A 27,159-nucleotide genomic window follows, 5' to 3' on the forward strand; every position below is an offset into this window, starting at 1 on the left:
CTGAATAAAGAAAAAAACGAATGAAAAGAATTGAGGAGACTCTCAGAGACTTCTGGGACAACATTAAACGCACCAACATTTGAATTATAGGGGTCCCAGAAGAAGAAGAGAAAAAGAAAGGGACTGAGAAAATATTTGAAGAGATTATAGTTGAAAACTTCCCTAATATGGGAAAGGAAATAGTTAATCAAGTCCAGGAAGCACAGAGAGTCCCATACAGGATAAATCCAAGGAGAAACACGCCAAGACACATATTAATCAAACTATCAAAAATTAAATACAAAGAATAAATATTAAAAGCAGCAAGGGAAAAACAACAAGTAACACATAAGGGAATCCCCATCAGGTTAACAGCTGATCTTTCAGCAGAAACTCTGCAAGCCAGAAGGGAGTGGCAGGACATATTTAAAGTGATGAAAGAGAAAAACCTACAACCAAGATTACTCTACCCAGCAAAGATCTCATTCAGATTTGATGGAGAAATTAAAAGCTTTACAGACAAGCAAAAGCTAAGAGAATTCAGCACCACCAAACCAGCTTTACAACAAATGCTAAAGGAACTTCTCTAGGCAGGAAACACAAGAGAAGGAAAACACCTACAATAATAAACCCAAAACAATTAAGAAAATGGGAATAGGAACATACATATCGATAATTACCTTAAATGTAAATGGATTAAATGCTCCCACCAAAAGACATAGACTGGCTGAATGGATACAAAAACAAGACCCATATATATGCTGTCTACAAGAGATCCACTTCAGACCTAGGGACACATACAGAATGAAAGTGAAGGGATGGAAAAAGATATTCCATGCAAATGGAAATCAAAAGAAAGCTGGAGTAGCAATTCTCATATCAGACAAAATAGACTGTAAAATAAAGACTATTACAAGAGACAAAGAAGGACACTACATAATGATCAAGGGATCGATCCAAGAAGAAGATATAAGAATTGTAAATATTTATGCACCCAACATAGGAGCACCTCAATACGTAAGGCAAATACTAACAACCATAAAAGGGGAAATTGACAGTAACACAATCATAGTAGGGGACTTTAACACCCCACTTTCACCAATGGACAGATCATCCACAACGAAAAGAAATAAGGAAATACAAGCTTTAAATGATACATTAAACAAGATGGACTTAATTGATATTTATAGGACATTCCATCCAAAAACAACAGAATACACATTCTTCTCAAGTGCTCATGGAACATTCTGCAGGATAGATCATATCTTGGGTCAAAAATCAAGGCTTGGTAAATTTAAGAAAATTGAAATCATATCAAGTATCCTTTCTGACCACAATGCTATGAGACTAGATATCAATTACAGGAAAAATTCTGTAAAAAATACAAACACATGGAGGCTAAACAATACGCTACTTAATAACCAAGAGATCACTGAAGATATCAAAGAGGAAATCAAAAAATACCTAGAAACAAATGACAATGAAAACACGATGACCCAAAACTTATGGGATGCAGCAAAAGCAGTTCTAAGAGGGAAGTTTATAGCAATACAATCCTACATTAAGAAACAAGAAACCTCTCAAATAAACAACCTAACCTTACACCTAAAGCAATTAGAGAAAGAAGAACAAAAAATCCACAAAGTTAGCAGAAGGAAAGAAATCATAAAGATCAGATCAGAAATAAATGAAAAAGAAATGAAGGAAATGATAGCAAAGATCAATAAAACTAAAAGCTGGTTCTTTGAGAACATAAACAAATAGAAAAACCATTAACCAGACTCATCAAGAAAAAAAGGGAGAAGACTCAAATCAATAGATTTAGAAATGAAAAAGGAGAAGTAACAACTGACACTGCAGAAATACAAAGGATCATGAGAGATTACTACAAGCAACTCTATGCCAATAAAATGGACAACCTGGAAGAAATGGACAAATTCTTAGAAATGCACAACCTTCCGAGACTGAACCAGGAAGAAATAGAAAATATGAACAGACCAATCACAAGCACTGAAATTGAAACTGTAATTAAAAATCTTCCAACAAACAAAAGCCCAGGACAAATGGCTTCACAGGCGAATTCTATCAAACATTTAGAGAAGTGCTAACACCTACCCTTCTCAAACTCTTCCAAAATATAGCAGAGAGAGGAACACTCCCAAACTCATTCTACGAGGCCACCATCACCCTGATACCAAAATGAGACAAAGATGTCACAAAGAAAGAAAACTACAGGCCAATATCACTGATGAACATAGATGCAAAAATCCTCAAGAAAATACTAGCAAAGAGAATCCAACAGCACATTAAAAGGATCATACACCATGATCAAGTTGGGTTTATCCCAGGAATGCAAGGATTCTTCAATATACGCAAATCAATCAATGTGATACACCATATTAACAAATTGAAGGAGAAAAACCATATGATCATCTCAATAGATGCAGAGAAAGCTTTTGACAAAATTCAACACCCATTTATGATAAAAACCCTCCAGAAAGTAGGCATAGAGGGAACTTTCCTCAACATAATAAAGGCCATATATGACAAACCCACAGCCAACATCGTCCTCAATGGTGAAAAACTGAAACCATTTCCACTAAGATCAGGAACAAGACAAGGTTGCCCACTCTCACCACTATTATTCAACATAGTTTTGGAAGTATTAGCCACAGCAATCAGAGAAGAAAAAGAAATAAAAGGAATCCAAATCGGAAAAGAAGAAGTGAAGCTGTCACTGTTTGCAGATGACATGATACTATACATAGAGAATCCTAAAGATGCTACCAGAAAACTACTAGAGCTAATCAATGAATTTGGTAAAGTTGCAGGATACAAAATTAATGCACAGAAATCTCTTGCATTCCTATACACTAGTGATGAAAAATCTGAAAGTGAAATTAAGAAAACACTCCCATTTACCATTGCAACAAAAAGAATAAAATACCTAGGAATAAACCTACTTAAGGAGACAAAAGACCTGTATGCAGAAAATTATAAGACACTGATGAAAGAAATTAAAGATGATACAAGTAGATGGAGAGATATACCATGTTCTTGGATTGGAAGAATCAACATTGTGAAAATGACTCTACTACCCAAAGCAATCTACAGATTCAATGCAATCCCTATCAAACTACCACTGGCATTTTTCACAGAACTAGAACGAAAAATTTCACAATTTGTATGGAAACACAAAAGATCCCAAATAGCCAAAGCAATCTTGAGAAAGAAAAACGGAGCTGGAGGAATCAGGCTCCCTGACTTCAGACTATACTACAAAGCTACAGTAATCAAGACAGTATGGTACTGGCACAAAAACAGAAATATAGATCAATGGAACAGGATGGAAAGCCCAGAAATAAACCCACACACATATGGTCACCTTATCTTTGATAAAGGAGGCAAGCATATACAGTGGAGAAAAGACAGCCTCTTCAATAAGTGGTGCTGGGAAAAACTGGACAGCTACATGTAAAAGAATGAAATTAGAACACTCCCTAACACCATACACAAAAATAAACTCAAAATGGATTAGACCTGGGCTTCCCTGGTGGCGCAGTGGTTGAGAGTCTGCCTGCCAATGCAGGGGACACGGGTTCGAGCCCTGGTCTGGGAAGATCCCACATGCCGCGGAGCAACTAGGCCCGTGAGCCACAACTACTGAGCCTGCGTGTCTGGAGCCTGTGCTCCACAACAGGAGAGGCCGCGATAGTGAGAGGCCCACGCACCGCGATGAAGAGTGGCCCCCGCTTGCCACAACTAGAGAAAGCCCTCGCACAGAAACGAAGACCCAACACAGCCAAAAATAAATAATAAATAAATAATAAATAAGTTAAAAAAAAATTTGTTAAAAAAAAAAAATGGATTAGACCTAAATGAAAGGCCAGACACTATCAAACTTTTAAAGGAAAACATAGGCAGAACACTCTATGACATAAATCACAGCAAGATCCTTTTTGACCCAGCTCCTAGAGAAATGGAAATAAAAACAAAAATAAACAAACGGGACCTAATGAAATTTAAAAGCTTTTGCACAGCAAAGGAAACCATAAACAAGACCAAAAGACAACCCTCAGAATGGGAGAAAATATTTGCAAATGAAGCAACTGACAAAGGATTAATCTCCAAAATTTACAAGCAGCTCGTGCAGCTCAATATCAAAAAACAGACAACCCAATCGAAAAATGGGCAGAAGACCTAAATAGTCATTTCTCCAAAGAAGATATACAGATTGCCAACAAACACATGAAAGAATGCTCAACATCACTAATTATTAGAGAAATGCAAATCAAAACTACAATGAGATATCATCTTACACTGGTCAGAATGGCCATCATCAAAAAATCTATAAACAATAAATGCTGGAGAAGGTGTGGAGAAAAGAGAACCCTCTTGCACTCTTGGTGGGAATGTAAATTGATACAGCCACTATGGAGAACAGTATGGAGGTTCCTTAAAAAACTACAAATAGAACTACCATACGACCCAGCAATCCCACTACTGGGCATATACCCGAGAAAACCATAATTCAAAAAGAGTCATGTACCAAAATGTTCATTGCAGCTCTATTTACAATAGCCAGGACATGGAAGCAACCTAAGTGTCCATCAACAGATGAATGGATAAAGAAGATGTCACACATATATACAGTGGAATATTACTCAGCCATAAAAAGAAACGATATTGAGTTATTTGTAGTGAGGTGGATGGACCTAGAGGCTGTCATACAGAGTGAAGTAAGTCAGAAAGAGAAAAACAAATACAGTATGCTAACACATATATATGGAATCTAAGGGGAAAAAAAAAAAGGCCATGAAGAACCTAGTGGCAAGATGGGAATAAAGACACAGACCTACTAGAGAATGGACTTGAGGATATGGGGAGGGGGAGGGGTGCGATGTGACAGGGTGAGAGAGTGTCATGGACATATATACACTACCAAATGTAAAATAGATAGCTAGTGGGAAGCAGCCGCATAGCACAGGGAGATCAGCTCTGTGCTTTGTGACCACCTAGAGGGGTGGGATAGGGAGGGTGGGAGGGAGGGAGACGCAAGAGGGAAGAGATATGAGGACATATGTATATGTATAACTTATTCACTTGGTTATAAAGCAGAAACTAACACACCACTGTAAAGCAATTATACTCCAATAAAGATGTTAAAAAAAAAATAGTAGGTGGAAAAAATTTAAAAAAAAAAAGGAGTTATAAGATTTAGGATAGAAATTTAAAAATGTGATACTGTAAATAGAGAAAAGTGGAAAACTTTTAGAGGCAGAATAGACAAGATTTGGACCAATACTGTAGTTAACAGTAGCAGAGACCGGCAGGATGCTTACCAAAGCCATCTCTTCTTCCTAGGCACACAGCTGGACTCCATTCCCGGCCTCCATTCTATTAGCTGGCACCACGTGACTGAGTTCCAGGTGGACAGAAGGTTACGGATGAAAGTCAGGGATGACACTTCCAGGCCCATCTCACTCTCTCTCTTTCTCTTTTTCCTTCCCCATCATACTGGAATGGAGTGAACTCCCAAGTTCCCAACTCTGAGAGCCATGCATTGTAGATGGTAGAACCACCGGGTAGACGGAGCTGTGTTTCCTGAATCACTGCTTCAAAAAGAATGATCCAACCTGCTAGACCTTGAGACAAGTGAGAAGTAAACTGCTTTCTTGTTGAGCAGTTTGACATGACATGCTTGGGCCTGTCTGCAATCACAGCATTGCTTAGACTACCCTAACCAAATTAGAAATTGGTACTTTGAAGTGCGTGCTGCCGTAACAGAAGACTAAAGCATGTGACACTGACTGTGTGAAGAAACAGGTATTGGAGATGGGCAGGCTGGGGAGTCCTGTTTTGCTATGGCAAAATATTTGATAAAACTGTTGCCTGAGTCACTGTGCAAGGGATTGCGGTGTGCACTGGTGAACCTTCACAGGAAGCCTGCAGGCGTCAGTGGCTCCTGAGCCCCTGATTTAAGGGGCTGAGGGGCAGTCCTTGGGCTGGAGTGAAGCCTGAACTGCATACATACAGTACTTTATATCAGATGTTGAAAATGCCAATTGTCTTCATCCAAGAATGGGGTGCAGAAGGCGGCAGAGTTATGAGGGCCTAAAGCCCTCCCTGCTGCCCACACGCCTGTGGAGGTGGTCTTCTCGGCTTTCCCCCCTCACAGAGCTAACCTCAGAAATGCCTCACCTGGACCTTACCTTCAAGGGCAACTTGCCCATGAGTTGGGAGGTGGCAGATGGGTGCTGAAAGAGGAAAACAGTCCCGCTTCTAACACTCCACAGATCTGGGGGACCCAGAAACACTTTCAGCTAGGAGGTGTGCACTATTCTGTTTGGGGTCCTAGAATAGTTAAGCAGGAGTGATGGCTGGAGACACCAAGTAACCTATTCAGGGTCATTTAGCTGCTTCTCCATTTAAATGGTTTGCCAGCATGATGCAGCAAATTAGAAGCAGAATTTAGACTTTCCTAGAACTCATGAAATCTAAGAGGAGAGCAGAAACGGATGTTACGGTGGCCGTACTGTGGACGATCTGATCCAACTCTCATTTACAGGGGCCCAAACAGAGAAGAAGAGGAAGAGCCCGCTCTCCCACAGGACCTACTGTGTGCCTGGCACCCTGCAGAAAGCTTCCCACATATTAACTCATTTCATCCTCACAACAGCACTACAAGATAAGTACTATCATCTCCATTTTGCAGATAAAAAAACAGGCGCAGAGTGGACAAGTGACTTCAGAGAGGGCGAGTAACTTACCTAAAGTCGTACATCTAATAAGTGACGGAGCCAGGATTCAAATCCATGCAGTCCGGCTCTAGAGTCTGTGCTTGCAGCCGCTGTACTACACCAGCTCTGAAACTAGTGAGGATCTACCGGATCTGCATTTCCAGGCAGCTCGCTGAAGCCTTCGTGCTCACGTGCACTGTCTTCCTGCTGCTTGTTGGACAGAGCTCCAGATTAGCATGCACTGATTTGACATGGACCAAACATGGTCAGGCCCAGCCTCATCTCTCCCAGCTTCTCTCCATAACGCTGCCTCAGCCTCCTACACCCTGCACCCCTGCCCTCTCCACATCTGTGAACAGCTCTGTGGCAGAGTGGGGAGCATATCCTGACGAGTCAGTTCTGGGTTTGAGTTCTGGCTCTGCAGTTTATTGTCTCTAGAATAACCTTGGGCATAATAATATCTACCAACTAGGATTATCATGAGGATTCGATGAAATAATGTAGAGGAAGTGGTTCATATAGTGCCTGGTACATGATACACACTTTAACAGCAGGAAAAAATTTATTGATGTGAAATTCTATTATTCCCAGCTTCAAACATCTCATAGATCGCTGTTCATACCCATAAATGGTTGACAAGTCCCCTGCAGACTATGCAATCTGATTTAAGGTATGGAAAATAGGGTCAGTTAAATAGCCATTAGAGTGAGCAGGAAAGAGCACGCGCAGGGGCTGGGAATGGTCAGTGAACCCTTCTGGTGGAAGCTGCATTGAATTCAGCCTTGAAGGCAGAATTGATTCATCTAAGTAGAAATGAGTGAGGCAAGTATGGAACAATGCTTAAAAGCAAGAAGCACACAGTATTTTGCAGTAGTGACTTTTGTTTGGTTAATATAGGCACCACCCAGGGGATCAGTGGGAGATATGTTTGAAAAGGTAGCTTGGGGAACCATTATAAGGGTCTTGAAATCCAGGCAAGAGAATATGAGATTTCTCACTCCCTCCTTCCCTTTCTCTTATAACAACAATGGCAACAGCAAAGACCAAACCTCACAGAGGAAAACAGCCCAGATACCAATCCGTGCTCTCCGATTAAAATTTAAAACCCAAATCTCAGCATCCCACGTGTAGACGAGGGAGGTTGTGGCCATACAGAAGGGTTTTGGCAAGTGTGTTCCTCTTACAATAAAGCCCTCCGAGGGCTGCATGCACTCAAGATGAATCATAGCAATTTGCAGCTTTGTGTTGTTGGAAACATTTCAGTTCTATGAACCAGTCAGTGCTCAAAGAGTTCTGTCCTCATCTGGTCCAAGATTAAGACAAAAGACTCACTGGGACCAGAGGAGCTGTAAGTTGGGTATGAACCAGCAAGAGCCTCATAGGCCAGGACAGAGTGTGCTTGAATGCCAGCAGGGCCCAAAGTCTTGAGTCAGGCAAGAAGCCTTCTTCTAAGGTGTTTGATCTTTGTTGAACTTCCTTCTTCAAAATCTTCAGGTTACGTTGTGTGTGTAGCTTTCCTTCCATGAGTTCAGCTTTATTTTTTATTAGCAGTTATTAACCATAGATAATTTCTCACTTTTGTTTCATCAATGTCACTTATAAATTGTCACATCAACTATTATATTATTGTAACTGATAGTATAAATAAATAATTCTGTAAGATTAGTCTGATTAGGGCATTGCTGAATTTTTTTTTTTAATTATTGAAATGTACCTCACTAAATAAGAATGTACAAATCGTAAGCATACAACTTGATATAATCCATCATCATAACCAATAGGACATTTTTAGCACTTCCAAAAGCCAAGGTCAGGTCCCCTTTCCAAAACTACTTTCTCCCTATTCAGTTACTACACAGACTTCCAAAGCTATAGTTAAGTTTTGCTTGTTTTTGACTTTATATAAGTGGAGTCATAAAGTATATATTCTTTTGTGTTGGATTTCTGCTCTAAAAATAATGTTCATGAGATTTGCTCATGTTTTATGTTTCCATGATTTTTTTCATCATAATTGCTGAAGAGTATTTCACTGAATGAGTACACCACAATTTCTATTATGAATGGGCTTTTGGGTTGCTTCCAGTTTGGGACTGTTTCAAATAATGCTGCAATGAACATTCTCGTAAATGTCTTGGTACACATATGCTTGCACTTCTGTTGGGTATATGCCTAGTAGTGGAGTTGCTTGTCACAGGGTAGGTGTGTTTCAGTTTGTATTTCCTTGATTACTAATAAGGTTGAGCACCTTTTGTAGATATATCAGCTATTTGGATATCCTCTTTTGTAAAGAAGATATATTGAATTATCTGTATTACTTACTGATTTATAAAAAGTTTTTCACATATTTTGGACATAAGTCCTTTGTCAATTATGTGTCACAAGTATCTTCTCCTACTATGTGGCTTACTTTTTCACTCTTTTAGTGATGTCATCTGATAAACAAAAGTTCTTAATTTAATGTAGTCCAATTTATCAATATTTCCTTTATTGTTGGTGAGTATGTGTGTCATTTAATAAATACTTTTCTCTATCTTCACATCATGAAGATATTTTCTTATTTTATCTTAAAGAAATTTCACATTTAGAGCTACCATCAATTGAGAATTGATTTTTATGTATGCTGTGACATAATAATCAAGTTTCTTTTCTTTTTTCCATACAGTTACCCAATAGACAAAACATTGACTGAACTGTCCTTTCCCCAACTTGTATGATCAAATGTCCAAATATGTGTGGACCTGTTTGAGGACTTTTTTCTTAGTCTGTTTGTCTACCTTTACACAAATACCACACGGTCTTAATTACTATAGCATTATAATAAGTATTGATATCTAGTGTGTAAGTTCTTTGACCTTACTCTTTCATAGTATCCCTTTTTATTTCCATATATATTTTAGAAGCAGCTCATAAGTTTTTTTCTTTTTTTTAATTGGAGTATAATTCCTGTACAATGCTGTGTTAGTTTCTGCTGTACAGTGAAGTGAATCAGCTATATGTATACGTATATTCCCTCCTTCTTGTACCTCCCTCCCCCCATCCCACCCATCTAGGTCATCACAGAGCACCAAGCTGAGCACCCTGTGATTTTTATCAGGATTATAAACCATGGAGTTTATGTCTTACAGGGTTTTCCAATCCATAAACATGAGATATTTCTCTACTTATATAGGTCTTCATTAATTTCTCTCAATATTGTGTTATTTTTGTGCAGAAATCTTGCACGTATTTTGTAAGATTTATTCATAGGTATTTGGTGTTTTGTTGCTACTATAAATGGTATCTGCTTAAAATTTGTATTTTCTAATTTTTGCTGCTTTAATTGATTTTGTACCTTGACCTTGTATCCACAAACTTTGCTAAACTCACTTATTATTTCTGACAATTTAATTGTAAATGAATTTTTTCTGCATACAACACTACTTGTAAACAATAATAATTTTTTTAAACAATAATAGTTTTATTTCTTACGTTATATTCATTATATCTTTTGTTTATTTTCTGTTCTTGTTGTACTTGCTAGGATTTTCTGTAAAATGCTGCATGGAAGTGGTGATGCTGGGCATACTTGTCTTATCCCTAGTCGCAGAGAGAAAGCTTTCAGCATTGCACCATTTAGTATGATGTTGTGTTTTTTTTAGCAACCCCTTATGAAACTAAGGAAATTCTTTCCTATTTCTAATTTTTAAGAAGTTTCTTTCTCATGAATAGATGTTGAATTTAATTAAATATTTCTTCATCTATTGAAATGTCCAAAAGATTTATAGCTTTCTTAATGTTAATATGGTGAATTACACTGCCTGTTTTATTCCAATGTTAAACTAGTCTTGCATTCCTAGAAAATATCCAACTTGATTTTGATGAATTGCTGGATTGAGTTTGCTAATATTTTCTTTAGGGTATTCGCACCTAAGGTCATGAATAATATTGGCCTATGATTTTTGATATCAAGGTTATGGTTTCAAGGTTATAGGACCCATAAAACAAATTGGAAGCTTTTCCTCTTTATCCTCTGAGATAGTTTTTGTGAAATTAGAACTATTCTTTCTTAAATGTTTGGTACAATTCACCAGTGAAGCCCAACTTTTCTTTCTGGAAAAGAAACTTGGAATTAAATTTTAAAAAATATTTATAGGACTAATTCATATATTCTATATCTTCTTGGGTCAGTTTCAGTAAGTAATGACTTTTAAGGAATTTATCCATGTCATGTAAAATTTCAAGTTGATTGGCAAAAATTATTTATATTATTCTCTTGTTAATTTTGTAGCATCTGTTGAGTTTAAGCAAACTGCCCTTCTAGCACATAGCACAGTGTCTATCAGCTGGTAGCATTCAATAAATTACTTGAGGAATGAATGAATAAATTTGAGTGAAACAGAAACACATGAAGACACAATGACCAAATACTACTTACTGTCACATTAAGCTGGGAAGCACACAGTTGAAGAAGACCCTTGTGCATGCCGGGAGGCTGTATATTTGAGGCCTTAGTCAATGGTTCCCAAACCTATCAGACACAACACCATCATTGTAAATATACATTTGTAACTCCCCCCTTTGATATCTTGAAAAGAAATTCACAAATAGTCTAAATTTTTAGAAAATAATACAATATCCTCTTGAATAGAAAATCAATAAATGAAAAGTAATTTATAATAAAAGGAGTGTGTATTTCAACCTGGAGATGTTTAGGCATGATTACACTAGAGACATGTTGAAGTTGGCAGATGCTTGCTCCTAGTTATAATGAGAAAATTTGGATGTATGAGAAGTAAGACAATACTCAGATAATGTTTATTGTTGACACTTTTTCTTTATATTGAACATTTTGAGATAAATGCTAAATGAGCATATTTGTATGTGTATATATATAAGTAGTATCAATATGAATGTGACAGCTACAAGTGTAAACTGATATAGTATATTGCATTGTTGACTCAGATACCAGAAGTGCTGTTGTTGATGATGGAATATTTCCAAGTGGTGAACAATTCTTTGTAAAGTTCCGAAACAAAGTTCAATCTTCTCTTGATTTACACGGGAGTTGCATCCCTGGAAAATTCAGTATATGTCAAAACCATGTAAAATATCCTTTTAAACATATGCAAAATGGAGTTAGGTGTTAGGCTCTGGTAACCATAGAGATTTTTACCTACATATATTTCCAATGGGGCATTTGTCATTTGTGTGGGGCTGTCTCCCTCACTGTAGGACTTTAGTGGATTTGTCCCTCACCCAGTTTATCCCAATAGCACCCCCCCCAATTATTGCAATAATCAATCCCTTCCCACAATAAATTTTCCGACAACCCCTGCCCCCGCCAGGAAGTACTGTCACCCTTGCTGAGAACCTGAACCTTGTTCCCCTGAAGTAGAGCTGCCTCCTCACCCCAACTCTCTCTCCCAAACTCTGTGAAAGCACCACACAGACACTGGAGGATACAGCAAGCCCCTTAGAAGGATTCCAAACTTGCATCACTGAATCATCTTTACATTTATCTTTATTATTATTCTTAAAATTTCTTACCATCTTCCCAAAAGGATGTTTTGGTGAGTGGCAAAGAGGTATACTCATAAACAGGGGGGAAAAATCTGGTGGGGTGAAGAATGAGAGGAAAACAGGCAGGCAGAATGAAGCTGGGGGTGAACCTAGAGCCTAAAGCACACACTCCCAGGGCTTGTACATTTGCTAAACGTAAGAGGTAGCCTGGGGTGTCAAGTTAAAGAGGGGCACTGGATCAGTTACACAATTCCACTGTCCAGGAGATAAAAACAAGGTAAGAATGTGGACTCTGGAGCTGGACTGCTTCGATTCAACTTGGCTCCATGCTTACTAGTTTTGGGACCTCGAGTAAATCTCTGTGTGCTTCAGTCCCCTTGCCCATCAACAGGATAATAATAATACCTGGAATACCTACCACATGGACTATTGGGAGGATGAGATAAGTTGATATTCATAAAGTACCTAAAACAGTACACAGTAGTTACTTGTACATGTTATACAAGCATTTGCCAAACAAACAAGCTAAAACAGTTGCTCAGAGAAAACACAGCTTTTCCTAGCAGCTTCTCTCACTGAGTGATGTGAGATTGAATTACTTAGCTCGGATGCTCAGGGGAAACTCAACATTCATCAATCCCAACCTGCTTGTGCTACAGTGCAGGAAACTGTTAGCAGAGAGTGGAAATTTGTGGCCGAACTCATGTAGCTAAGGTACTGGAAGAGCCAGGTCACCGGCTCCAGTCTGCTGCTCTTCCCAACACTCCATGGCTGGAGCTGGCCCAGGGAGAGGATGCAGAGAATGGGCTTGTGACCTCTGCACCCAGCCTGTCTGCAGGTTCCAAAATCCCACCTTCCCCCAACTGTCCTCTTAGTCTCCAGACTCCCATTTGTCCCTAAGTACAGAGAGCAAAGAATGAAACAAATCAAGTGTGAGTGACCCATAAACTCAAACACTCAAGGCACATGCACATTCAAAGTGGATTTCCTTTGAATAAATCTCCAACTTTGGGGAGGAGGAGGAATGGATAGGTAGAGGGTAAAGGTTTTGGCAAGAATTTAAAATGAAATTGTCTAAGCTGGCAAAGTTCCACCACTTTCCAGCGAGACTGCACAGAAAGTTACCTAAGGGTCTCCAAGCCTCCTTTTCCTCATCTGTAACGTGAGGATGATAATCACTGCTCATGGGATTGCTGTGAAGATTAAATGAAATAACGTAAATTGCCCAGCACCATGCCCGGCACAGGGTCAGGAGCCGATAAATATTATCAGGCATCAGCAACCTACCGGAAGAGAGAGATTTTTCCTTCACGCTCCGAAGAAAGGAGGCCACATGTTATTCCACCCCAGAAAGATTTTATTTCGGTGTTTTCCTCCTCCATGAACCCAGTTATCTCGTGGAGGGGAATGGGGGGCGGGGCGGTGTCTGGAAAGAAAGCACCTGAAAGCCCAGTCACTCTAGGCCCATGAGAAGCAATGCAAGGCAGCACAGATGTGGGCTGGAACCCAACTCGATCACTCACTGCAGTGAGTTCCTGAGCATGTTCTCTTCCCCCTCTGACCCTTAGACGAACATTTGTTCATTGCCCAGAATACAACACACGTCAGCGTTTGCCATTACTAAAGTGCTTGTTCCTAAATGAGGAACTTTGAAAAATCGTACAAGAGATCTAGAAAGGCAGTGAATTGGGGATGAATCTCCCACTGGTGACAGTTCAGAAAGACTGGCAACAAGGGACTTTGCAAAATGCATGCTGACACGCTCTCCTTCTTTGCCAAGGAACGTTATGAAACTCTACAGTTCAGTCATAGTGAGAAATACTGGAAAACTAAAAAAAAAAATGTTATACCCTTAAAAATTCAATAACTCAATAGCGCCACTCTACTCAAACCTGTCATTGGACGGAAATGACGTGTCTTATTGCAGATTTTAATTTTCAAAGGGACTTTGACTTGTCCGTGTATGGGTGGCAGCTGCTGGGAGCTGCAGGCTCTCCGTGCACACACAAGGGTGCAGGTGGCCAGACGTCTTTTGTCTGGGAAGCAAGAAGAGGCGAAGTGCGTCCACCAGGAGCCAGCTACGTGCCTCTAGTATTTCACTCAACACCCTCTGGCCCTGTGTTAGGGAATCCTTTTCTCCCCTCCGGCATTCTTGCCAGTCCGCAAAACAGGAATCTCTGCCCTCTTTGGGGTACTGGAGAGCTAGCTCACACCCATCTTTCTCCCTCTCCTTCATTTCTTCCCAGGGGAGGGAAAGACTTCTCTTTCTGGTGAGATTGGAGAAGCGTCCTGAAACGTGGGCTCTCCTTGTTAGGCTGGCTGTGCGCTGGATGGAGAGTTTTTTCACTGGTTCTGCTTCCCTTTAGGAAGAACAGTTGGATCCCAGTCCACAGTCAAGGGGGACACGTCTTTCTCCAGAATTCATGGGTTTGAGGCAAGCTGCACGCTCTCGTGTGTCTGAGCCGTAGCCCCAATTCTGCCCACGTGCAGGTCCAGACTCGGTCAGGGTTGTGCCACTTTGAAGGTCATTTGGTTGTAGGTCCAGTTGAAGTGCTCCAACATGACCACCAATAAAGCTGCTATTTTCATCTCTATCTGACTATAAGTATGACTATTTTTTTAAATTGTTCCAGTACCAGATAAGTCCTACTACCCAGAAGAGCTAGAAGGGGGCTTGAAAGGGATATGGCTCAAGTCTCTATCGTACAGGTAAGAAGCTGCGAACTGAATGCCCTCCTGCTGGCTGGCCCTCCCAGACCCCACCGAGGCTAGCAGCGTAATGAAGTATGTTGCCCAAGACTGCTGGGTTGCCTGGCCTGGCCCTGCTGCATTAAGCACCGCCTGAGCCCTGCGCCACTGCATAAGCCTGCTCTGCACCGGACCCTACTACACCTCATCATCGTTCACATAGACTCCTCGCCTCAAACTGTTCTGTGCTCATTTCCACTCACTCAGAAGCACCTGAGTCTTCGTTCTCCTCGCCCTGCTCAGACCCCTCTGCTTTGCTGGGGCGCTGTCACCAGGGTCTCGGGATGTCTTCCTGTTCTGGACCTGACCCCCGTGGACTGGAGCCTGCATATAGGTCTCCTGCCCCCTCGCCCAGTGTTGTTTCTGCCCACACCAGGTGGGTACACGTTGTGAATTATAGCTGGACTTCTCTTAACAGTGGACTCTATTAAATAGAACAATAGTTTTATCTCATTGTGTGATTCAGAGATGGTTGCCAGGGAAACCACTGGGAATATGTTTAATTTGTAAATCCTATAATTGCCCTAAATTAGAGAAATTCATGCTCTCGCTTCAAAGGCATTTGGACTGAGCTGGCTGGGAAGCAGGTGAGGAGAGAATGATCACAGGTTGGCTCCCACGGCAATCTGTTCACACTCCTTATGAAGTGTTTTTTCCATCGCTTTGCCAAAAAGGCTATGGGGATTAGAGAGGAGGCCAGAGGGAACACCATGGTGTCCTTCTACTGGACCCGGAAATCCAGAAAATCCAAGAGGGCAGTCTCTCCCTTCTTATGAATTCAGGTGGTCATAGCAGAGGGACTGAGGGTTACACCGATAGTGATGGAGAGAGGTAAAGGAACGTCTGCAAAGACTTTTTATTTTAAAATGGATTCAGAATCCTAACACTGTAATTCAGAGGGGACTGCTAACTCCAAACGGGGAGGATCAAGCTACTTGGAAAATTTTATCACCAGCAAAAAGCAGGGTGGTCTAAATGTAAGATCATGGTGTTAGTTTGGAGGAGGGCCCAGCATCATCTCTGCCAAGCCTTTTCTCGATCCACGTTCATTTTCAAAGGGTCACCCACACTCTGCTCTTGCACATTTCCAATGATGAGGAATTCACTCTTTCCCAAGACAGCCGATTTCACTTTTAAACAGCCCTGATTGTTAGGAAATCTGCCTTCTAGTGTGTCAAAAAATGGGATGCGGGGTGGGTGGCACTTTCCCTGATTGATGCAGTCGATTGGCTAAGTTCCCAGAGGCTTGTTTATAAGCTGAGACATATCCTTCCTCTGTCCTATATGCTCATCATCAACAAGCCACACTGGCTCTGGGGCCCAGGCCCATCCATTCAGTTGGGGACGCCTACCTTCAGATGGAAGGGAGCAGCAGTGGGGAAAAAACAGAATGTTCCTTGATACAACGCTTGATTAAGATCAAAGAGAAGAGCCACTGTCTCTAGGGCCCCGGGATGTTTATTTCATTGCGATAAAAAACCAAAATCAAAGCACAGACCCTGTTGCCCAGCGTAAATGTCATATGAAACTCTTCTTTATACAATATCAGCATCAACAGAGGATGACTCGGTGGTTCAGATGTCGCTAAGTCTGGGGGCGGGTGTGGGGAGTCACTGTGCTCTCTTTTGGAAACACCATAGTTCCGTGGATGCGGCTGAAGGTCACATTAGCTCATGGTTGCTACATCCCAGTGGTGATTCATGTTGGAGTCTGCAATCAGTGAGAACCCCCAGACTGCTTCTCCTTTGCTGGTGCAACATTACATGGCCCCCAAATGAAGCTCCACTGGGACCATGGATGTCCAGGGCTCCTAGCTCCTTGTCTGCTTCTGTTGTCAAGTTTATGAGCTCACCTTCAGCATTGGAAAATTCAGGATTGTAGGGGTGGCAGCCTCCTGTCTCTGGCTCTTTGGCCCCTCTCCTGGTCTTTAAGGTCCCAGGAGGTCACTGCCTGTGGATAATTGATCTCACTGGCATGGTCCCGTTCTCCTCAGCTCTAACTTATCCAGACCAGTATGTTTAATGAAACTAAATATCTAATCCACCCTTTATCAATGTCTAGTCTCTCTTTCCAATTCCTTGACAGAAAAGTTGGAGGAAAGGCAGGGGCTGAGGAGTCCTGCTCCTTCTCTGATCTACTGAAGCATCATAATTAGTTTATCTGATTATATATATATATATATATATATATATTATCCATGTGAGTGGTAATAGTTTAGGATTTTGGAAAAAGACTTCCAACCTGAATGTTTATATTTTGTGTAGCCCTTTCACATTGTTTAGTATTGCTTGTTTTTGTGCTACTTAATTGTTTTAACGAAGAGTTCCCGGGTCTATACAAATGGACACATTCAGTTCAGTCACTTTTATGGAAAATCTAGTCTTATGTGCCACAAAGCCATAACCAAGGTCTGCCTCATTGGAGAGAAAGATTCCAGGAAGAAATAAATGGTCATGAGTGGCAACTTTGCAAATTTCAAGCTATGAAACGATGGCAGACTTCACTGTCAAAGGGGCCCTGGGCTCTCCAGAAAGTCCAAATCCCAGACAAGAAAGGATCCTAGTTTTCTCTCTGAATTCTGCTCAAGAATTACTAAGAAACTAGCTACCATGTAAAACTGGAAAATTATACTTATTAGAATGTGGAGGGTGTGGGTAACCTCAGTCTTAGAGCAAGGAGTCTGACTTAGGAAGCAGGGGTGGGAAGGCAGGACTGGATTCTGAGGCTACATCTACGGGAAGCCTTTTAGTACTATACACTGAAAGTCAGAGGAACACACAAAGACGTTCGGTAGGAAAGTGGGAAAAGGATTATTCTATAAATCGTGTGTGTGTGTGTGTGTGTGTGTGTGTGTGTGTAGCTTTACACTTCATAGCTCTGCATCTTTGGTCAACTCACTTCTCAGATTCTCAGTTTCTTCATCTTTTAAAAGGGGGCTTAAACAGGGGTCATAATGTACCAGGATTTTCTTGAGAACCAAATGAAGTCATGGAGGATATTAGAAATGCCCACCACTGTCTCCCTGCTCCCTCTAAGGCAGTACACTCACCTCTCCTGCCCTGCTTTGTGTTCTGTGATCTACCCCCAGCCCCCAACTCCCTTCTCTACTGGGGTTGATTAGAATGAGGTGAGCAGCTACACCAAAGAGTGGTGAGCTGGCCTCAAAGAAATCCATCAACATGCTGAACGGAGTCACTTGGAACACCTTTCTCTTTTGAGATTTTTCACTGAGAACTGAATTTTTAATTTCATTTAATTTTGATTAATTTAAATTTAAATAGCCACATGGAGCTAGTGGCTATCATACTGAACAGTGCAGGCTTATAGATTTATTCTCTGGAGAGGGTAAAACAGAAACCAAAGAGCTGAAAAAAATTGAAGAGATTTTCTTATCATGGGAAAAATTCGCACACCAAAGATGCTGCAGATTCAGAGAAAGGCCAAAGAAATACAAAGGAAACAAATGGTATTGCCTAAAGGTGTTTGGGAGGTAGAGATGATTGTGAAGACCAGATAGTTTCTATCCTGACCATCTACACCAAAATTCCCTGTTAATAGAATCCAACAGTGAAGTGTTAAAAAGCATTTCTGGCACTATGGAGAACTACATGCTATGGAGTCTCCACTGCTATGAAATGAACACAACCTGATAAAACATACCTTTTATTTCATTCCCAGGCTTGCGAGAAGGGATGTATGACTCTTCCACACCCACACTCACCCTTTCCCAAAGGTCTGAACTCACAGTGATAAGTGATAAGTATGGGAGAAAGGTAGTGTTGCCCTGCTGGCAAATGCTGATATTAAAACCAAAAATCAAAGCTAAGTAACAAGGTGAAGAGATTAAGTCTGGGATTCTATAGGGGGGCTAAAGTATAAGCTGGGTAACACTGACTCTCTGACTCTCAGCAAATGCCAATACAATTCTGCTATGGAGAAAAGCTTCCTCGTTTAGGGTTTCTAGGATTTCCACAGATTAAGATCAACAAAATATAAGCTCTTAATAAAATTTAAGAAACCAAAACATAAGAAGTCAAACCACTTTGGGCCAGAGGCAGCAGAAACAAAGTACACCAGATTTAGATCTTCAAGGACTTTAAATATTAAAATAATCATATATAAATATGAAATAACTATGTATGAAATCCACAATCATTTTGCAAAATGATTTGGTACTGCATAGTGAAGTTGAAAATTTGCTAACTCTATGACCTATCAATTCCATTCCTAAATACATACCTGGAGAGACTCTTGCACACGTGCACTGGGAGACCTGTAACGAGAATGTGAAAATGAATGAACTACAGCTATTTGCATCAACTCAAAAGAATCTCACAAACATAGCTTTGAATTTTAAAAAAATGTAGCTCACCTAGGATATGATCTTTTTCTAACATTCCAAAACGAGCAAGATGAAACAATACATCGTTTAAACATTCATAAGAATGTGATAGGGACTTCCTTGGTGGTGCAGTGGTTAAGAATCTGCCTGCCAGTGCAGGGGACACGGGTTTGAGCCCTGGTCTGGGAAGATCCCACATGCCGTGGAGCAACTAAGCCCGTGCGCCACAACTACTGAGCCTGCGCACCCTAGAGCCTGTGCTCCGTAACAAGAGAAGCCACCACAACGAGAAGCCCACGCACCGCAACGAAGAGTAGCCCCTGCTCGCCACAACTAGAGAAAGCCTGCGCGCAGCAGCGAAGACCCAACGCAGCCAAAAATAAATAAAAATTAAAATTAAAAAAAAAAAAGAATGTGATAAAACGTGAAAATAAGGCAAAGGAACAGTAAACAACCAAAGCCACACATGACCTTCTCTATCTAAGTGGTGATTTGCCATTGGGTTCACCTCCCTGAAAATAACTGGGGGAACCCCCTCCTTGCTGGGGGTTGTGTCCCAGTGAGTAAACTCACTCTTCTGAGGAGGCCAGCCAAGGACCTGGTGGGAGGTAGTGGCGTTGCCCATGCAGCAGCCTTTGACTGAGGCTGGGACCCTTGCCTCTATCCACATGATGCTAGCTCAGTTCTCATTTGGGGGTGATTCAACCCTCCTTAGAGAGCCTTTGAATCGTGCAGGGGAAAGTTCCTGGTTGTCACAGGGACTTGGGAACCAAAAGGCCAGCAGTGGCCCTGGTGAGACATACCGGCTCTCCCATCTTCAGAGCCCTCTGTGTCTCTCTGTTTCGTCTGCATATGTGATGTTCACTCCTGCCCAGCTGGTAACTGCTGGCCTCTGGGAAGCAAGCAAGTCTCCGCCCAGACCCCTCAGGACAGAGGGCTGCTGGTCCTAACTTCAGAATCTTTAGGGCTGCAGATGCTCTGTCCTCACTCCTTTCCTGCTTGGGAGCAGTAAGTCGTCCTCGCAGTAAGATTTGGTTAAATTCGGTTGAAGGGGACAATTACAGACCACTTGCTCGCTGGTCTGTCTGCCCAGGAGCAGAAAACTGGCTTGCTCCAGTTCTAGCTGCATTCTCAGAACAGCTCTGTGTTCTGGGCTCTGTCGTCCTGTGCAAAGCTGAGCAGCGCCCTCCCTGGGACACCCTGGGAACGTACACGACTGGCTGCTCTGAGAAAATGCCTTGCCGTGAGGAGAAAACACCCATGGCTGTGGCTTTAGAGGATCAGACCACTGCCAGCTTATAGGAGTGACTTTATGAACACTGGATGGAGGGCCCCTCTAGAAGAAGGCAGCCCCATGCCAGGGTGCATAGCTTGATGAGTGAGAACCTGCTCCCTTGCCCAGGTGCTCTTGTGCAGTGCACATGCCGTACCACTGTACCTAGTGGTCAAACCCTCTTGCTCCCTATCAGTCTGGTGACCCAGACTTGGCTTCATTCAGGAGGAGCCTGCCTTTCTGTGACTGCTTCGTGGCTGCCTGAACTGGACTCCAGTTCTAAAGAGATGGGTCCAGGTGTCCAGCCCCCATGGCCTGACATTCAAGGCCTTCTACACTCTGCTTCCAATTTGCTTTTCTATCCACAACACATCAGACTTTCTTCTAGGCAGGCTACTCTAGTCACTGTCTTCCAAAAAATGCTTGTGAAATTTCATCTTCACACTCTCACACTCTTCCTTTATCCTGCCCTGTTATCCACCCACTTGAAGACTCAGCTCATTTTCGCTTCTCTGAGAAGCCGTCCCGAATTGCCCCAGCTCAGAAACCACTGAAAAGCACCCACTGTACTTCCCTTCCCATTGGTCACTGACTGCACAGTTCATGTACTGAGAGCCTAGCTCCCTAAAAAAGATCATAAGTTTTTCAAAGGTAGGAAGTTTTGAGGAGACTTATGCTCCGCAACTTAAGAAACTTGCTGGAGGGTATTATGCTTAGTGAAATAAGTCAGACAGAGAAAGACAGTACTGTATATTTTCAATTCCATGTAGAATCCAAAAAAAAAAAAATAAAACAAATGAACAAATATAACAAAACAGAAACAGACTCACAGTGGTTACCAGTAGGAAAAGGGATGGAAGGAGGGGTGAGATGAGAGTAGGGGTTTAAGAGGCACAAACTACTATGTCTAAAATAAGCTACAAGGATATATTGTACAGCACAGGGAATATAGCCAATATTTTATAATAACTAAAAATGGAGTATAATCTATAAAAATACTGAATCACTCTGTGGTACACCTGAAACTAATATAATAAGTCAACTATACTTCAATAAAAAAATAAATTAAATAAATAAGAATCTCACTGAGCAGTTACCATGGTAAGAAATAGCTTCTCCTATTCTCTCAGATCAAAACAAACAAACAAACAAACAAACCATTGAAGAGCAAGGAATTCGGCTCCCTGCCTGGACCCGTAATGAGAACATCAGAACAAGATTGAGGCCAAATCCGTGAACCTGGTTTAATAAGTTGCCCATGAATTCGGCCTGGGCTACTTTGGTCCCATCTCACAGAAGGTGCTTCGTTCTGGAGATACTGGCCCGCCTGTAGCTCACAGCCCTGAATGCCAGAGCGGGAAGCACTCACTCTTCATGAGTTCTTGGAGGCCACATGGGCTGAAGCTCCCATAACAAGAAAAGCAACTGTGCATCACAGGTGGAGGACTCACCTAGATGTTGGCCCAGTCAGATGTATGAGCTTAAGAAAGAGATGCTTTGGATGGTTTTCAAACTCTTTGGTGAGTTTGCAGCAATCTCAGACCACTTAAAAACTCAAATCCACCACAACTCAGCACAGCATGTTTCAGAAAATCCCTGGAAACGGGCATCTTTGCTGAGTTTCCCTAGTAACACCATCATTCCGCAGGTATGACTGAGCCCCTCTGCGATCCAGGTACATCTCTAGGTTCTGCACATACAGCTGGGAACAAAACAGATGGAACTCTCTGCTCTCACGAGCTTCCACTCCAGCTCAGGGCCCAGCTCACTTTTCACAGGATCCGAGCCCTTGAGCAGGTGTTAAGGCTGTGACGGGGAGGTCACAGCAGCCCCTGGGGTAGGGAACACAGCACACACCTTTCAGAAATATCTTCTCAAACCCCACTGTTCAAAGTGTGGTCTGTGGACCAGCAGCATCCCCGCGACCTGGGAGCCTGGTAGAAATGCAGGATCTCAGGCTCCTCCCGAGATCTTCTGAGTCGGAAACTGCACCTGACTAAGCTCCCAGGTGAACCATGTGCAGGTGAAGGTTTGGAAAGCACTGCGATAGAACATGCCCCACACAAAAAAGAGTAGCTGGTCAAATAAGTTCGAGGAAGAGCCTACCCGTCCCTCCCTCACAGACTCAGAAAGCTGGCATGCGAAAGGTGCCGATGTCCTCAGAAAAGGAACTTGTTTAAAATGCCAATGTTCCTCAAACTCACTTGACAGCCCAACAATGATTCAGCACCTGTAAACATTCGACGGAACTAGTGTCCTGTGAAACCTACCTTGGGAAAAACCGTGATGGCTCTCTGACAGTCACAGTTTCAACTTACTTAGTTTAAACAATTCCAGATGGAATGAGCCCATAGCACGATAACTGGCAGCTCTGCTGAGGCACAGATTTGAATCATGCCTACTGCTGGGGCTCTGGGCAAAAGTCTCAGCTCTGGGGAGCTTTTGGGAGGGTGGAGGTGGGGGGCGGCCCGAGGACTGCTCCTTCACGCGGCTGGGTTGGTCTCTGCTTATGACTGAGTCCACGGCAAAGCTCATGGGGTAATAAAAACACGGCATCTCAATGAATACCACCACTGCATGAGAGATAAGCCTTCGAGATAATTTAAATTGCTGGTTAACATGCATTGTGAGGATGTACATAGGAAACACTGCATTCTAGATGGAACATGTCATTTGGAGAAACCCAGAAGCCAATATAAGCATTCCTTATTTGTCATTTAGGGAACTGGAAAAGGGTCTGGGCTACATATACTCACAGGTGTCAAGAATCCGTGGCGATGACGATGATGATAACAGCTAACATTTATGGAGAGTTTCTGGCACGTCAAGCACTGTCCTAACTCACGTTTCCTTACAACGCAATGAGATACACAGTGTGAATCATTTTACACACTAGGAAACTGAGGCGCAGAGCTGGTTCCTCACTTCAACCCCTTTTACTCTGAATGCAACTTCTGAGATCTAGGTGACAGGACCAAACCAGCCAGAGAATGAAGTGGTCCCTGGGTCCCCTCTATCCTCCTAGCCAGCCCCCAAGAGCTGAGAGCCTTGCCCAGAGCACCAGCCTGGCAGTGGCCATGACTCAAATTTGTGCCTCAGCAAAACTTCCAGTTACCACGCTATGGTCTCCTTCCTACTGAAATAGTGTAAACCAAGAAAGTCGAATCCCCTTTGGGAGAATGTCTCTCCTGTCTGCAGTTTGGGGGTGTCACTTCAGGTGTGAGGTAGCCCTAAGTGGGCAGGTGCAGACCGGAGCAGCCTCAGTAGTGGGCCAGGGCTGGGATTCTGCGTTCCTATCATGCCCCAGGTGGTGCCAGTGCTGCTGGGGCAGACCTGGAAAGCAGGACAGAAGGTGGGACTCAGCTTGCTTCTGTAAGGCCTGGGCTCTACCCGCTCTGGCCCCCAGCTGCTGCGGGGCCTCTGGCACGCCTCTTCCCCTGGGCCTTAGTCCCTTCTCTTTAGTGTTCAGAATAATGATACCCCTCCTCCCCGTCCCCACATGAAGCTGCTGAAAGTTTCTCACCGAGTGTGTGTGACAGTCCCCGGCACCTCCTGTTTCGATTCACTGACTGCTTCTCACGAGGTCCTCTCCGGGGCTCCCTTGGGCTTGTGGTTGCTCCAGGCTGGCAGATCCGGATCACATGAGAGCTGGCTCAATCACCCCTCTCCCACGGACATGCAGATCTGCTGCTTCCAAATCACACGAGAGAACCCCAGAGATGAGGATAAAACCCCTATTGTGTGTTCAGACAAAACCCACGGATAAATCATCTTTGCTTCTTGGGGTGACACTTAGAAGTCCCTGGGACCTAGAAGTCAGTCGCTCAGTTTATGGTGTTTTCCTCACTTTGGGACATAGTATAGGGTGGTGGTAATGGAGTCATCCAGGCACAGCCTTGAGAGTTGGCTGTGTGACCCAGAACAAATGACTTAACCTCTCTGAGTTTTAGCTTGCTCATCTGTAAGTGACGTGAATAAAGTACCTATGTCATGGGGCTGCTGTGAGGTGCTGGCACATCTTCAGTGCTTCCTAAAGAGTAGCTCTCATAATGTTGTTATTTAGACATTGGTTACAAGAGGGGATTCTGGGGTATACAATAACAGAATACTTCTTAAATTTGCCTTTTAAAAACATCAAATTTCTGAAGAGATTTTTTAAAAATAAAATTAAAAAATATGTTCTCTCCCTATAAAAGAGACATTTTATATGAGGTTGGGCACACATTACAAAAAAATTAACAAGTAGAAATCTAGGGTTTGCAAAATTTGAGGACTTCCTCGCTCCTCCTGTGCCCCACTGCTCTGGACCCTTTCCCTCCTGGCAGCAGCCGCTGGCATTTTAGTGCAGCTCTCCCTGGAGACTGGGGGAGCTCCACCTCCCAGGTCAGTAGGTGCCAGCTCTCCCCTGGAGCTGACCTGAAGCCCTCTTGCTGTATGCTGTCCCTTTGCCCCAGAAATCTAGGCCAAGCAGGAAAGAACTCTGAGTTTCATCACTAACTTCCAGGTTGCCTCCTGCCCTTAGTGCTGAACTGGAGAAGGACTCACTGGGACCTCAAGACAGAAGCCTGGAGCAGCAGGTTAGAGATTCCACCCCTCCAGTGGCTTCCCTGACCCTCCCATCTGAGGGTCCGCTTAGGGGATGGAGGAAGACAGGGAGAACACTTGGCAGGACCCTGCTGTGAGCATGCCCTTGCCATGTGTTAATCTGCCCACAGCTGCATGGGCTAAGGGACTGGCCCGAGGCCACACAGGGGCTGAGATGGATGAGTGGCTGAGCCAAAGGAGCAGGTGGGTGTTTGCCTTTCCACCTTGTAAGGCCGACGCCTGCACAGTATTTGGGACAGGAGGAGAAGCGTATCTGCCAGAAATGCCAGTAAAGGCAGTGAATGGAGGGGTTAAGAACAGGCTCTAGAAGCAGAATGAATTAAACCTGGCTCAGTTATTTCCCAGCTGTCTGACCTCAGGGAAATCGTTTAACCTCGACGTGCACCAGTTTCTTCAGCTTTAAAACGATGGAAATAGTCATACCTACCTCTTAGGACTGACTTGAGGATGGAAATGAACTGATAAATATCAAGGAATTAAAATGCTACCTGGCACATGCGTAGCATGGGATCTATAAATGTTAGATATTATCATTGTTGTTATTGAATTAAATCCCATGAAGGTAGGGATATTTGTCTGTTTTAGTTACTGGTCTGCTTTGGAACAGTGCCTGGCACTTCATAGGTGCTCCGTATATACTTTGGGGGTAAATAAATATCATTATTGGGCTTCCCTGGTGGCGCAGTGGTTGAGAATCCGCCTGCCAATGCAGGAGACACGGGTTCGAGCCCTGGTCCGGGAAGATCCCACATGCCGCGGAGCAACTAAGCCCATGCGCCACAACTACGGAGCCTGCGCTCTAGAGCCCGTGAGCCACAACTACTGAGCCTGTGTGCCACAACTACTGAAGCCCGCGTGCCTAGAGCCCGTGCTGCGCAACAAGAGAAGCCACCGCAATAAGAAGCCTGCGCACCGCAACGAAGAGTAGCCCCCGCTCGCCACAACTAGAGGAAGCCCACGTGCAGCAACGAGGACCCAACGCAGCCAAAAATAAATAAATAAATAAATTTATAATAAATAAATAAATAAATAAATAAATAAATATCATTATTACAATCAGTTAAAACTCTTTTGTAACGCAGACATTATTTATTTTGACCAGCAGAGGGCAGCAAGTAGCCATGACTGACAGTCATTCTGGACAAGGGGGTTTTTAAATGTTCATTTTGAAGGTTAACAGGACTGCCCCCTCCTGAGCCAGCTGGTGGGTTGAAAGGATGCTGTTGCACCTGTATGAGTGGCCCCACCCCTCCCACTTACCTTTATGCAGTTAGATGATTGGCAGAAATTCCAACTCATGACAAACCTTGGCTCGATATTCTCACAGGGTCAACTTATTTTCAACTTCTTTCTTCCTGTCCTTCCTCCTTCCCTCTCTCCCTCCCTTCTTTCCCTCCTCCCTTCTCTTTCTCTAATTATGTCTCTCTCTCTCTCTCTCTGTCACACACACACACACTCACTCCAATGCATCAAGCTAGTATACTGTACACATTCCCAAATTCTATCTGAACTACTGCACCTTGTACTCCAAACCATTAAGTCTAGAGTGGATATTCTTCCCAATCAATTAGTGTTGCTAGATATAGTATAATAGAAAGAACATCTGATAGATTAAAAACTAGACCCAGAGAGGTACTGTAACTTGGCCAAAGACACACAGCAATTAGTTGCAAAGTTAGAGTATAAACCAGGGCATTCTGCTCTGTCCATCCCACCAGGTCATCCCTCACCTCCCCTTCTACCCACAGAGAAGACTCAGGCGGTCCCCATTTATTGATCCAATCAACGTGGTCATCAGCTTCTGACCCCAGATGCTATTCCCGAGCTCTGCAATGGAGGAGCTGACTGCTTCCCAGGGCACCCCCCCGGGAGGTCCAGGCACAGGGGGCAGTCAGCAACCACTGCCTACTTGTCCCTCAACAAACTCGGCCCCTGCCCACAGCTCTCAAGTTTCCTCCATGACCCAGTGCAAG

At 42.9% G+C, this 27,159-nt stretch overlaps 1 protein-coding gene across 5 annotated transcripts in view; it reads right to left on the reverse strand.

Annotated features, from left to right (window-relative positions):
- DIRAS3 (DIRAS family GTPase 3) overlaps positions 1-23,400 on the reverse strand; it is a 44,685-nt gene extending 21,285 nt beyond the window's left edge. The window contains exons 1-5 of one of the 5 annotated variants that reach the window (XM_036859958.1): positions 23,338-23,400; positions 19,206-19,239; positions 11,134-11,226; positions 6,750-6,926; positions 5,322-5,624 (exon numbers count right to left, since the gene is read on the reverse strand). The gene's annotated coding sequence lies outside the window, so the exon portion shown is untranslated. Of the gene's footprint in view, positions 1-5,321; positions 5,625-6,749; positions 7,222-11,133; positions 11,227-18,626; positions 18,660-19,205; positions 19,240-23,337 lie in introns of those variants that run through there. The other 4 variants (XM_036859965.1, XM_036859976.1, XM_036859984.1 and 1 more) reach the window with 4 other exon arrangements.
- Between the last annotated feature and the right edge of the window lie 3,759 nt (positions 23,401-27,159).

This window comes from Balaenoptera musculus, chromosome 1, assembly GCF_009873245.2.
Source record: "Balaenoptera musculus isolate JJ_BM4_2016_0621 chromosome 1, mBalMus1.pri.v3, whole genome shotgun sequence".
Lineage (NCBI taxonomy): Eukaryota > Metazoa > Chordata > Mammalia > Artiodactyla > Balaenopteridae > Balaenoptera > Balaenoptera musculus.